Below are 13,206 nucleotides of genomic sequence, written 5' to 3' on the forward strand. Positions count from 1 at the left end.
TACATAAATAACAATGTCAAAATATACCCAGGAAAAGACTTTCTCAACACCAAGGGATCATTTATATCCACAATAACATAGTAAAATACACTCCATAAACTAAACTCAAAATAACAAAAAATACTGAAGTTGATCTACAACATTTCTTACACTGGCTGAAACTTGCCATATCTACACACACCGTGTATGACATGTTACTGTGAGCACAGCACTTCAACAACAACAAAGGCAAACTTGACATACAGTAGGTATATTATCAACAAAACAGTTCATATAAATAAAGTCTGTTATGAAATAAGGAACCAGAAAAGGATTTCAGATTTTTACAGCTTGAAACCACAAACAGCTTTAGTTTACTTCAAGTACAACGGTGAAACGGACCAAACAAATCAGAGGTAGAGCACCATCTATTAGACAAGATGTTTGACTAAAAGATTAATCAAAACATGGGATTAGAATGCACTAATTAATAGTCCACACTCCTCCACATGCTATTGCACATTTGGGAACTTTTTAGCTTGCTATGATCCTGGCCATAGCTTCAGCTTTTATTATGGAGCTGAACAGTGCTGGCCAAGTTTCTGTGCAGTCCAAGGCTCTTCCGAGAAAGCAGACGGGATCCACCTCCACTCTGTACTGCTGCCCACTGTAATGAGAAGCTGATTACTGTCCTGAGTGTGGAATAGAAACCGTGACTGACACCAGCTGCCATCTTGAATCTGCAAACACATAAAAACATGAAACCGTAAACAATGGTTGATGTTACATGCGAATATAATTATATTTAAACTTCCTAAATACCATATCCAGAAGATAATCATGCAGGAGACAAGCGATAACTGGAAGCAGGATTAATAGACAGGCTTTTGACAACTAGAAGTATACTAAGGCTTTGCCACAAACCTTGAACTATGTCTAATGAAGAGAACTATAGTATATTTGCCGTACTGTAGAATACTGGGATAACCAAATGAGATCAAAATAAATCATATGTTTTGTTTTAACAAAATCCACCAAACTCATGGAAAGGGAAGCAGAATTTATCTTGTTATTTTTTAGGGATATTCACATGTTTCATTTGACAGCAAGTTAACAGCCTCAGGTGGCATGTGTTGGTTAAGAACATAAGAACATAAAGTTTACAAACGAGAGGAGGCCATTCAGCCCATCTTGCTCATTTGGTTGTTAGTAGCTTATTGATCCCAGAATCTTATCAAGCAGCTTCTTGAAGGATCCCAGGGTGCTAGCTTCAACAACATTACTGGGGAGTTGGCTCAATCAAATCTCCACCTTATGTTTTAAGCAAAGGCTTGATTATTACCTTGCATTCATCTAGTAGCACATCTAGTTCAATTAATTTGTTTGCATCAAACATCTGTCCATTCCAACCCCTGAAGCAAACAAAATTCCTCTGTCGATCTGCATCTGTGATATTCCAGACAGGAGTGTTCAGATAGTGGATTGTTATGTATGGCTTCTGAGTTCAGCAAAGAAGAAAGTTCATCTGTACTTTTCCAACTCCAAACTCCACCTATAATATCACAGGAACAAAAAACAGATAGAATTGTTGTAATTTAAAAACATCACAGTTTAACTGTCTGAGTTTAATCATGTTGCTGCTGTCCAGAGAGTGCCAAGTATTAAAAAAAAACAAAAAAACAAAGAAAATAGAATTATTGTTGTTGGCATATTACAGTAGCATTATATAACATAACTGCAATGGTCTTTATCTGTTATTAGACACTTCTTTAGCTACTATAAGGCCATTGCATCACTATCTCCACAGCACAGGAAGCCCTGCCCCTGTAAGCAATGTGTGTGGGGGAATGTAGGTTTGGCATAGATGGGGTTAAATCTATCAGTCACAGGTGTGGCCATTCCCCAGTTTGGTAGTTGGTGCTAATTGGGGTGTGGTCACACATGTATAATGAAGGAGAAATCCTTTGCCTGGTGGTGGGAGTAGGGTGAGGGGAGTAGGGGGGGGGGGGGTAAGGTGTAGAGAGTAGGGAGTGTGGAGTAGGGAGTAGGGAGTAGGGTGTAGGCAGTAGGGATTAGGGAAAAGGTGGTGCTAGTTTGTTGATGATTCTTGTATTTTCTTTGGAGAACTTGGTCAGTGAAGGTGAATGCCCAGCCTGACAACACAATTGTTTAGTTTAACCTTTTATTTTGGCCCATGCCTGTTTTATTTGTTTCTGTGCTTTGTTTGTTTTTTTTTGTTAAATAAAGTGCGCAACAACGCTTCACTGCAGCTTCTGTCTCTGAGTCTCTAATTCCTGCTGGTAACATCTTGGGCCATGACGCTATCCTGTCACAAAGACACACAGCTTCCCCACACTTTTGTGCAGAACTGAAGAACTCTGGCCACCGACCATGTGCTATCTAATTAAAAAGACAAAGTGCCTGTCTGTGGAAATGCTGACATCAATGCTCGGACAGGTTGCTTTTCTATGATTCAACAGACCGCATATTCCAAGGGATGGCATGCACAAAGTCTTAGCCTTCTGTACTCAAAAGGATCACAAAAATCTATATGATTTGAGTGACCATCCTTCCCTTATGTGGCTGCAGATAAGACTACATGTTGTACTGTGAGGTGAGTTAAGGGTAGAGCAGCTGCCTCGAGCCCATCATTATTTCTGGATATGTACTTGCTTGAAAATGCGTGAATATGGATGTGTAAATGTAGTGTTGATTGGTAATAGTCAAATTCTGAATTTGCTGGGGGGTTTTCTGGCTCCTAAGAGCACTTCAGCACAGGCATATTTATATAGCAATCAGCAGCGCTTTTGTGTGAGTAAAATGCAACATTACCTTGAAGTAATGAGTACTTTCAATAAATACAGTACATGTTTCAATACTAACTTCTTGGGTATGCATTAACTACACCCTTACATTTTAACTGGAATGTTACTTTGAACTACTGTACGAAAACTTGGGACTTAGAATAAAATGGCAATGTTGCAAATGGAATATACTTAACAAAAGGCCAGCAATCACATATGATATACTTATAAAGAAATTATAATATTGTATTCTTTATTGATTGCCTTACCATAGGAATATAAGTAGTTTAGGTTGTGGGGCACTAAGACGGCACCGAGAAATCCAGACTTCAAAATCAAGAATTAGTAGTTTATTCACCAGTCAGGAACACACACACTGCAAGTGAAATAAACTGTAGTTTTATTTATTTATTTATTTATTTATTTATTTATTAATTATTGAAAACCCAGATTTATTGGTCACATGTTTCTGATAATTCACAGGCTGGCTACAATTTGCTGCGACATTCCTATAATCCCTTCTTTAGCTGCAACTTGCAACGTATTCACAACTGACCATTGAGACGCTGGGAACCAATGAAGTATAAGAAGCTTGTTAAGATGCAAACTCAAGCTGTGCAGCAAAATTACTATGTGTATCGTTACGCATTAAATTTAAATATAATGCATAATTCATATTTCTTCAAATCGTAAAACACCCTTTACACATCTTATCTTGAACGCTGGTGTTCAAGAAGGTATTTACAGCGGGGAAAATCGAAGTCTTCATACTGATCCGATGGAGTACACCGATACAAATGTTCTGGTGTTTGATACCTGAGCTCTACACTCACAACAAATTTAGCATCTATGTTGACTACTGCTAGCGCGGAGTATACAGTAGGGTGCCATATGATGAAGTGGGTTGGGTTTACTTGCCAGTTTTGTTTGCTCCCTTGAGCCTGGCCGATCAGTGGGTCAGGGTTAAGAATGTCTTTAACCATTTCAGGCTGGACTTCACCATGTATAATTATTTTTTTTTCAAGTTCTAACGTATACTTAATAAAGGAGATCCTATTTGAATTATGAAACTTAATTTCAACACCAATAATTCAGTACTGAACGGGTTAAGGTTTCAGCACCGAGGCCAGGGCTACTCAGCTTTTTTGTTTATTTATCTATACCGTAGTTTCTGAATGTGTCTAACTGGTATTTCATCTACTATTCTGGTGGTAACTTGTATTGCTTATTTGAGCTATTATCTGTTCTAGTGTATGTCTTTTAATACAATTGAAACATATCTGTTTTGTCTTGGTCCACTTTCTTGAATTATAAAGAACAACAAAATGTACAGGTAAACTTACTTAACAAGGGTGTAATAGTTAGGAACACGGAGAACTGACCTTCGATGCTGACACAGGATAGCATCAGATGGTCATCCCAGATTGGGATCTATCCAGTATTTTCCTGCACACACACACACACACACACACACACACACACCAAACAAAAATCAGTGATCAATGAACAAGCCTAATTGTTTGTACTAAAAATAGCATATGTTGCATCAGGTATTTCCATCCAAAGTAAGTCTGCATGTGCTTACCATCTGAGAGTGTGTATTAACAGCTCAGCAAGTCCCGGCAGATCCGTGCTGGGTTATCTCGAGTGCCCAGGGGGAATTTATACTGTGCATTAGATTGCTTAGGTAGTGCTTAGGTAGTGTAGAGTTTGGATGAGCTCTGTACTTTTATCAAGCGAAGGCATTTCACTGCTCTGATAACTCTGCAGAATGCTGTTACTAGAAAGGCAGCACAGCCGCATGCAGTTAAGTCAAATAAAACATTTTAATAAAAAAATATAAACCACAGCATACAGCAAGAAATATCAGCGCAGAAAAGATACCCCCCCCCCATTATGGAAATGTAGGCATTTATGTTTTCAAGCAAGACAGTAGTAAAATGAAGACCAGACAATTAGTACATTGCATTTTATATTTTATTTGTGGAGAGAATTAAAAACAGCCAGCAACAATAGTTACATTTCAAACCATGCAAAAGTTTTTTTTAGTTTCTTTTTTAAATATTTATTTAATGAAACAGGAAGCTATATATATATATATATAACCATTACATTATATGTTAGGAGCGTAGTTTGGGGTGTGTGCAGCTGGGGGCTTCCAGTTTCCTGTCAATTAGTACCTATTCTCTATTTAAGCCCTGATCACTTGCACCTTCACGGTCTAGTGTTTTGTTTTTCTCCTCCTCCCCTCCTCCACCTTCTCATACATGCCTTCGCATTGGTAGTCTCTGGGGGGCAAGTGAGTCTCACTTCCCCGACCTCAGGGTTAGGCATCAGCCTCCTTTTACCTTCAGGGGGTTATATCCATGTGAGTCAGAGTGGACCCCTGGCCACGCTCGAGTTCCATACTAACCTCTATACCTTGTCCTTATTTCAGGTCCCAGGCAGCGTGAAGTCTCTGCCAATTGGGGGTCTAACGAACGCCCCTTTACAGAAGTCTCAGACACTGGGTACCTCTCCCTCTCTATCTCCTTTTGTGTCCCGGTCTACCGGGACCGTCTTCCTCCCAAGAGGCGGCTCCCCGAGTCATAACCCTCATATGTGTTTTCGGTTGCTGGGTCCTTTGCCCCTGGGTTGTGTCGGCATCGCCGCCCACAGTCAGTGAACACTTTCTGTATCCTGTCTTCGGTTCTGGGTCCTTTGCCCCTAGGTTGTGTTGGCATCTCCGCCCTCAGTCAGGGACCACCTTATATCCTAGCTTCCATATCCAGCTCCGCTGGTCTGCTACTAGAATGGGCCTCGCCTGCTCTTCTATCCTAGGTCCGATCCTTTCTAGCCGGCACTGTCCTACTAACCGCTCCCTTCTGCTTCTTCTGCCCTATCCTTACACCCCCAGCTTATGCCCTGTGAACAGTATTATCAGTATTTGTAAAGTATGACCCTGTCAAGCTATAACTCAACTTCTTCAAAATCTCTTCTAAATAAACTTTAATAGTCTCATAGTTTATACAGTACACTTGAAATGTTAACAGAAATCCTACTTTCTATCTTTAAGATATTGCTTTTCAGTAGCATCCCATTGACCACATATAATCAGAAAAAAGAGTAATCATTTTCAACCTGTACCAATCTATAGTGTTTTTGCTAGTTAAGAAAATGGAAGGAAGTGCTTGTACCTCCAGTTGCAAAGCTGTGTTGGATTTAATCAAAGTGTGAATGGCTGAGTTAATATCCATTTGTTTCTGCCAAAGACATACAAGTTACAAATTAGTAGGTGCTTAAAAGATCAGGAATATGAACTGTCAGTAAATATTCCTCTAATGGCAATGGAACTGTCACTGAAAGGGAATTTTCTACTGAAAGACCTAATAGAACTTTAGGCACAATGGCTGGATTTTCCCTTGTTAAGTTTTGTTGAAGATGCCTCTTTTATATTAATTTATTTATTCCAGTTTAAGGGATGTATAAATAAGAAGAGTAAAAGGAAAATATGAAGCCGGTGTAATTACAGAAAGGGCGATTACGTTACTAAATAAAATAAGTCATGGGATCAATTAGTTTTGGTTGGGGGGGATCTCAATTTAACCTACAGTGTACAGAAAAACACTACAATTTAGCACAATTGCCACTGGGTACCTTTGCAGAGAGAGAGAGAGAGAGGAGAGAGAGAGAGAGAGAGAGAGAGAGAGAGAGAGAGAGAGAGAGAGAGAGAGAGAGAGGAGAGAGAGAGAGAGAGAGAGAGAGAGAGGAGAGAGAGAGAGAGAGAGAGAGAGAGAGAGAGAGAGAGAGAGAGAGAGAGAGAGAGAGAGAGAGAGAGAGAGAGAGACAGGATTTTGAAAGGCATATAGACACAGCCTCTCGCTGTATAAGACTGGCACCTGCAAGACAGGCTTCTGTGGCATGCTGGGAAACTGCATTGCCATTGCTGGGGCTAGCTGTACTCCCTGCTGTGGAGATAAATGGAGAGGACTCCTCAAATAGTAGAATTTCCCAGTTTTTACCATTGGTCCAGGTGGCCCCTTAAAAAAAAAAAAGCATGTATTTACATATAGCCCAACAACTGCAGGATATCAGGCTGTATTTACAACTACAGAATATATGGCTTTATTTACAACTACAGATACATTAACATTACAAAAATACTTATTCTAGATGAACGGGCAATACTACTACGACTACTGCGACTACAACTACCACTACTACTACTAATAATACTAATAATAATACTAATAATACTCGCAGGTGGCCCTGGGTGTCCATTGGGCCCTTGAGGACCCTATTAGGATACAAAAAAATGAAAAAGTAAGTTCCAGGGAAGTAACCCAAGCACTAAGTTATTGCAAGCAAGGAAGAGTCCTTGTGTTACTAGGAGAGTGTGTTACTTAGCACACTAAAAAGAGCAGCTGATGCAAAGTGTTATCTGTTGAGCAATAAGAAGCAAAGCCAATGCTTTGAAAAAGCATTATTGCAAACAAAGCAAAATGCATCAGCAAAACACAGATAAATGCCATTATGTTAATGATTTTGTATTTTTGCTTTTTGTTGTATAATGTAAAGTGAGTGTATTGGCAAGATTTCAATCCTTGAGGGTGTTGTTTTTTATACAGTACAGTATGTATTATAACAAAGCATTCCTTTTTTCTGTATGGAAGAGTTACATCTCCATCTGCAGGTCCTCTAGTGCATGTGTGTATTAAACTTCATTATTTTTTAGAAGTATGATTGAACAGAAATATTACATTTTTCCATAATCTGAAAGTGTTTACTCTGGCTTTTAATGAATTCTTTTTTTGAAAGCAGAAAATCATCTGATAATTTTACTATTAGAATTTTACAATCTTCACTCGCAAATGATTACTTCTTTTCAGGGGATATACATTATATTTAAGACATAAGTACATACATGGTTATGTACATGGTACAGCCAATTCTGCTTTAACGTTAGCACAAGCTAAATGTGATGAGTCTGCAAATTCAATATAATCTATGGGCTAATGTACTTTTAAAGGCTATGCTCTTAATCTACAGTATGTTTGAACCACTCTAACTGGCAGCATCTTACATCAATTATTTAGTTTTTTGTATTTAGGAAAAATTGAAATTATTATTCTTACCATTTCCCCTCAGCTTCCTCTTTTGCCATTAGGCCCCTGTGAACGAGATTTGAAAAGCACTTTGACCTCATGACTCCTGCATTCATCACTGTAGCTTTTCAACAACTCTTAAACAGTCAGTTATTGATCTCTCTCCACAATGTCAAACTGTAGAAATAGTAAAATAGCTGTAAAAAAGCATTAAAATGATTTTGTGCTACAGAAAAGTAGACAGCACTTGTCCTAAAGCTTGTATATTTGTTTAGAACTTGGATTGCATGCCTGTGCAATATATTTCATTTTAATAGCTGTACCACCAGAATGTTTCACTTTGCTGGAAGAGCCAACAAAGTGAAACCAACAATAGGGGCTGAAAGGTCCCTTCTACTTAAATGCACGGAAAGTCAGTGTTGATAGTGCTGAGAAACCGTTAGGAAAGGCATGCCATTTATTTTACAACTGTGGTTTTTATCTCCTGCGAAAAAATACAGCCTTAAACAATCTTTCATTAAAAAAAATGTTGTTCTCGTTGAACTGAAGTACATTTTATTCTGGGCTCATTATGATGCACTATCAAAGTAAAATATCCCTTCTTGTAACCTGACTGTGCAGTGTTTTTCAGTACATTAACTTATTGTCACATGGCTGGCCGAGTTGTGACCTCAGACCTGGAACAGTAACACACAGGACAGACAGAGACATGGAGTTTGGTGAAGCTGAGCCCTTGGTTGCGCTCAGCATTTAATAGATAAACAGACAGAAAATAAAAAGGTTGTAACAAAACACTGACACCAAAACAGGACACAGCACTTGCGGTCAAAATAAAGCAATTGCTATTTCTCTCTTACGTTATTTTAACTCTCTTCTCCACACCCATTCTCCACTCATAAACACACAACCCTGAGTAAGTGAAAACATGCTGCTTTTATGCAGCTGTACCGAGACTCGATTGCTAATCAATCATTCAATTGGAGTCTCAGTACAACTGCATATGAATTAATGAAGTGCAATTTCCCGTGCTCAAATATTATTACATTTTACCTGCACGTGAAGTGCTATGCAATCCTTGTGCCTAAATACAAATATACATTTTAAACCACTTGTGTTGCACAGACCCATTTATGGCCCATTGACTATACACCAACACAAAGACCCAATGACTATACACCAACATATAAACATAAAACACAAATAAATTGCACAGGGGCAGGGTTCTTTGCCACACTTATTAACATAAAAAACACAAATACAATTTATACAGGTTTTCCGACCGGGCCTATGCCAGTGGGACCCACAGGTCCAGTATATCCCTGGGGGAAAACAGGATTGTATAAGACAGAACTTCAACAGCTTTACATGTACAAGATATTTAGAAAGAAAAACACTGGACTTACAAGAATGCCAACAGGACCTTTAGGACCAGGAATGCTGGTCAGGCCAAAGTCCCCAGTTGGGCCCTGCAAAAAAATGTTAAATAAATAACTGTGACGGAAAGATGAGTTCTGGTGATGAATCTTCCTCCCAACCTGTGAGGGCGCTAAAGAACGGGAGGAGAAGCATCTGGAAGGGCTGGCCTGACAGTTCGTTTCCGGGTCAGGGAAGTGGGTCAGCCTGGATGGAAGCGCGACTCTGTTGTAAGACCGTATTGATTTGAGAGATAAACGAGAGGCAGCTGCAAGTAATAAGGCAGCTGCAACCGTTTATCTCGATATCATGCGGGATTACATATAGGGGCCAGGGTAACGCTGGTCTTTTCCTTCGTTTGGGTTAAACGCTTGGAGAGAGAAGGATCGAGAGAAGAGCTCTCGTTGTAAAGAAGAATTGCGTGTTGTGTTTGTTTTGTAATTGTCTGCGTTTTGTACCACCAGACAGTTAACTCACCTATCCGGAGCTGTCGACCAGGGTCAGCACAATCCGGATCACCACTGCACGGAACCGTCACGAAATACAGTGTCTTCACCCACCACAAGCACGTCTGCACTCACCCAGGACTGGTGACCGTGTGTTCGTTTTGTTCGGGACTGTGTCTGTGTTATTGCTATCCCCGTGCTTTACACATTGTTGTGTATAGCCGGGGATTTATTATTTAACGGTCACCAGACCTGGATTATAAATAAAAGCACCTTTTCACTGGAAACTGTTGTCTGCCTGTCACTCCTGCATCGCATCACCGTTATACCTGTTCCCCTCCACTAGCCACTTTGCCACAATAACACATAAGTTATTATTGTTAGTTTTAAACAGTTTCTTATTTTAGTCCTCTCACAAACATTGCCTTTGTCTTTACACTTCAAAACAGAGCTCTTGGTGTTAAGGATGCTGGCATCTATTGTGAATCCCAGCACAGAATGTTAAACCCATCCCAGGTCATGAACAGCTAGTCCTTGCGTCAATGGATTCTGTTTACACTTTTGAATATTTATCTTACAACCAAGATACATGTTTCACAAAACTTTCGGTCTCATTATCCTTGAAAGCCAAAAAGACCTTGATCCCCTGGGTCACCCTAGGAGGAAATAAGATACAGAATTGTGGGAAAGGGATTTGTTTTTCATTTTGTTTAAATATTAGGTGCTTATGAAGATGAGTAAAACGGTGTTGGAATTGTTTTCTTTCCCGGTATACTGGAAATAACAGCTTAAATGTTAATGTGCCCTGGATGATACAAATACTTTGTTATTATTGACATAACTCTTCAAGGAGAACAAATGCTGTTCATCCAGTTCTCCACCCACAGCTACCAAGGTCAGTTGAGGTTGCATCAGAGACAGCTCCCATAACACTCTGAATAAATTATTTTTAGCATCTTCTTGAACGGAAAAGGAAAGTGAAAAATAAAATCACTTTTAAAAACATACATTTAATCTACAGTATGCATAACACAGTTTTGTAAATATTTATAATGTTAAGTAAGAGACACAACAACTGTACTAGATGCACTGTACTATGCAACACTGTTAAATAGTGACACCTTAAGAGAAAAACATTGGTTCTTGTTCAGCAGTGTTATGGATATCTCAAAGTTCAATTTTTGTACCCCAGAGGGCAGCTTTTCTTTTCCCAGATACTAAAAGCACAACATTAGTCAATAATGTTGTTTTAGAGACACGCAAGACTATTAACAGGAGTTCAGGTGCATTGTAGTGCACTTGAAAACCTGAAATACGCTGGTAAATTACATACAATTAACAAAGTGGACCAATAATAATATCACACAAATACATTTTCCAACAGGGCTGTTTTTAGTATGGGTGGTTAGGTCTATAGGAAGTGGTGTTGTTTATCGTTTTATGGGGTTGAATGTGAGTGAATTACCTTTTTTGCAGGCTTGCAGTTGAACCAAAAACACTGCCTTGTCCACCCATAACCTCCCCCCATCCATGGGCGGGGTGAAGGGTGGCAGTGGAGTAACCTACCAACCAAAGACTAAACCATGCATTAAAAAAAGGTACAGATAAACCGTCAGACTCTTACTGGTTGCCGTTTTGTGCTGGGCTCTCCAGGTTCTCCCCCTGTCTCCTTGGGAGTCTGACAGCCCCTTGTCCCCGGCAGTGCCCGGCTCACCTGGTAGGCCTTGCCCTGGGGACAAGCACAAAGCTCTGTGTGAGATACCTCCCATTGAACACAACAGCAAGGCTGGCAATTCACTGCCTGAGCACAAGCTGGCACACTTAACAAAATCCACCTTCGAGAGCCACAGAACAATTATTTAATACTAAATAAACAAATCAACAAAAACATATACAACATTATTATTATTATTATTATTATTATTATTATTATTATTATTATTATTATTATTGAGCTGAATGCTGTGGCCAATTCTTCTCCAAAAGCTGCTGTAGCTGCCAAATGCAACTGGCTCATACAGAAAAAGTTTATCATTAGTTTAATATTTGTTCTAACATTACAAATGTCACTGTCAAAGCACTGCATCTCACTCGCAAACGAATGCAGTTTTTAGCTTACAGGTACCCTCTGCTTTCTAAGGTGCAAAAAAGATTGATTAACTGGCAGATGCTGTACTGTACATTTTATTTTACATTGTACAATAAATAAACAAATCAAAATTTGGTGGTTAGGTCACCTTTTCCTTCTCTGGTTGTGAACCTGCTATACCTACAGAGTACAGTAAATATAGAGTCTATTTATGTGCGTTAATCACTTAAATATAACCTTTGTTTCTATAGCATTTACAGAATTGTGGGGCAAGTCAGCAAAAGATATTTACAAGAAAGGTACTTGTAAGTGGTTCTCTATGAGTGCATTAGAAGAAGGAGGAGAAAACATATTTTTGGTCCATTAGGCCCCCTGTCTCCAGGGGTCCCAGGCAGCCCCCCTTTCTCTAATGCCCCCAATTGAGAAGAGTTAAGTATAAGTGCTGATTTACACAGCAACTGCTTTAATGTTTCGCTTTTAGAAAGACATGTACCTGAAGGTGTAGTTTATTGTAGAATCCCAGCTGTGGGCAAAGTCTCTTACCTCAGAATGAGGCACCCATCTTCCCCAGAGCACTATTTTATACAGTAGCTACATTTCAAATCAAATCAATTTTTCAGAAAGACATTCACTTAGTAGTAGAAAATAACAATGTATTGATTGTGAAAGATATGCCTGATGGCACATGAACAATTGACAAACAGATATGCCTGACATGAAGATGATAACCGACAGATACATAACACATTCACATTACAATTGGCCCATGGCCTTATCCATTGGAGCGCAATCGCCGCCCCTATGCTGGCCGAGCTGAGATGAATGCAATACAGTGATTAAGAATGGCTTGGCCAGTGGGCAGGACAAGTGGCACATGGGGCCACCTTCCTCCAAAATAAATAAGGCTGCCACCAATTGATTGCATTGTTAACCATCACCTGTGTTGAGGAATGTGGGTAATATCCATTGATAATGTGTAAATTAATTAAAGGACGGATCAATAGCCCAGACTGATGAATGCAGGATAGACTGATATAATGGAAATAGAGCATGATTATTACTTTGGTCCTGCCTGGTTCAAGGAGCTAAAAGGGACCTAAGCCACCCCCACCCTGCAGATCTAAACCACTCAGTGCTCAGGTAAGGAAAACCCCCTACTCACCAGAAATAGGGGGAAACCTTAAGGAATCCATGGCAGAGGGTTACCCTTCCTCTGGGTTCCAAAATAAAGACTCCACTAATCCAGTTAGCCACATAACTTTTTTTGTGCTGATAATAAGTCTGCGACATTCTTAGGAATGTAGTGATACTGATAAATCCTCTCCTGATCACTCGTTTATCACCAAACCTCAATAATGCAAAGTCATTATTTTATTACTACAAGATCTCAA

This window comes from Polyodon spathula, chromosome 14, assembly GCF_017654505.1.
Source record: "Polyodon spathula isolate WHYD16114869_AA chromosome 14, ASM1765450v1, whole genome shotgun sequence".
Taxonomy (NCBI): Eukaryota; Metazoa; Chordata; class Actinopteri; order Acipenseriformes; family Polyodontidae; genus Polyodon; species Polyodon spathula.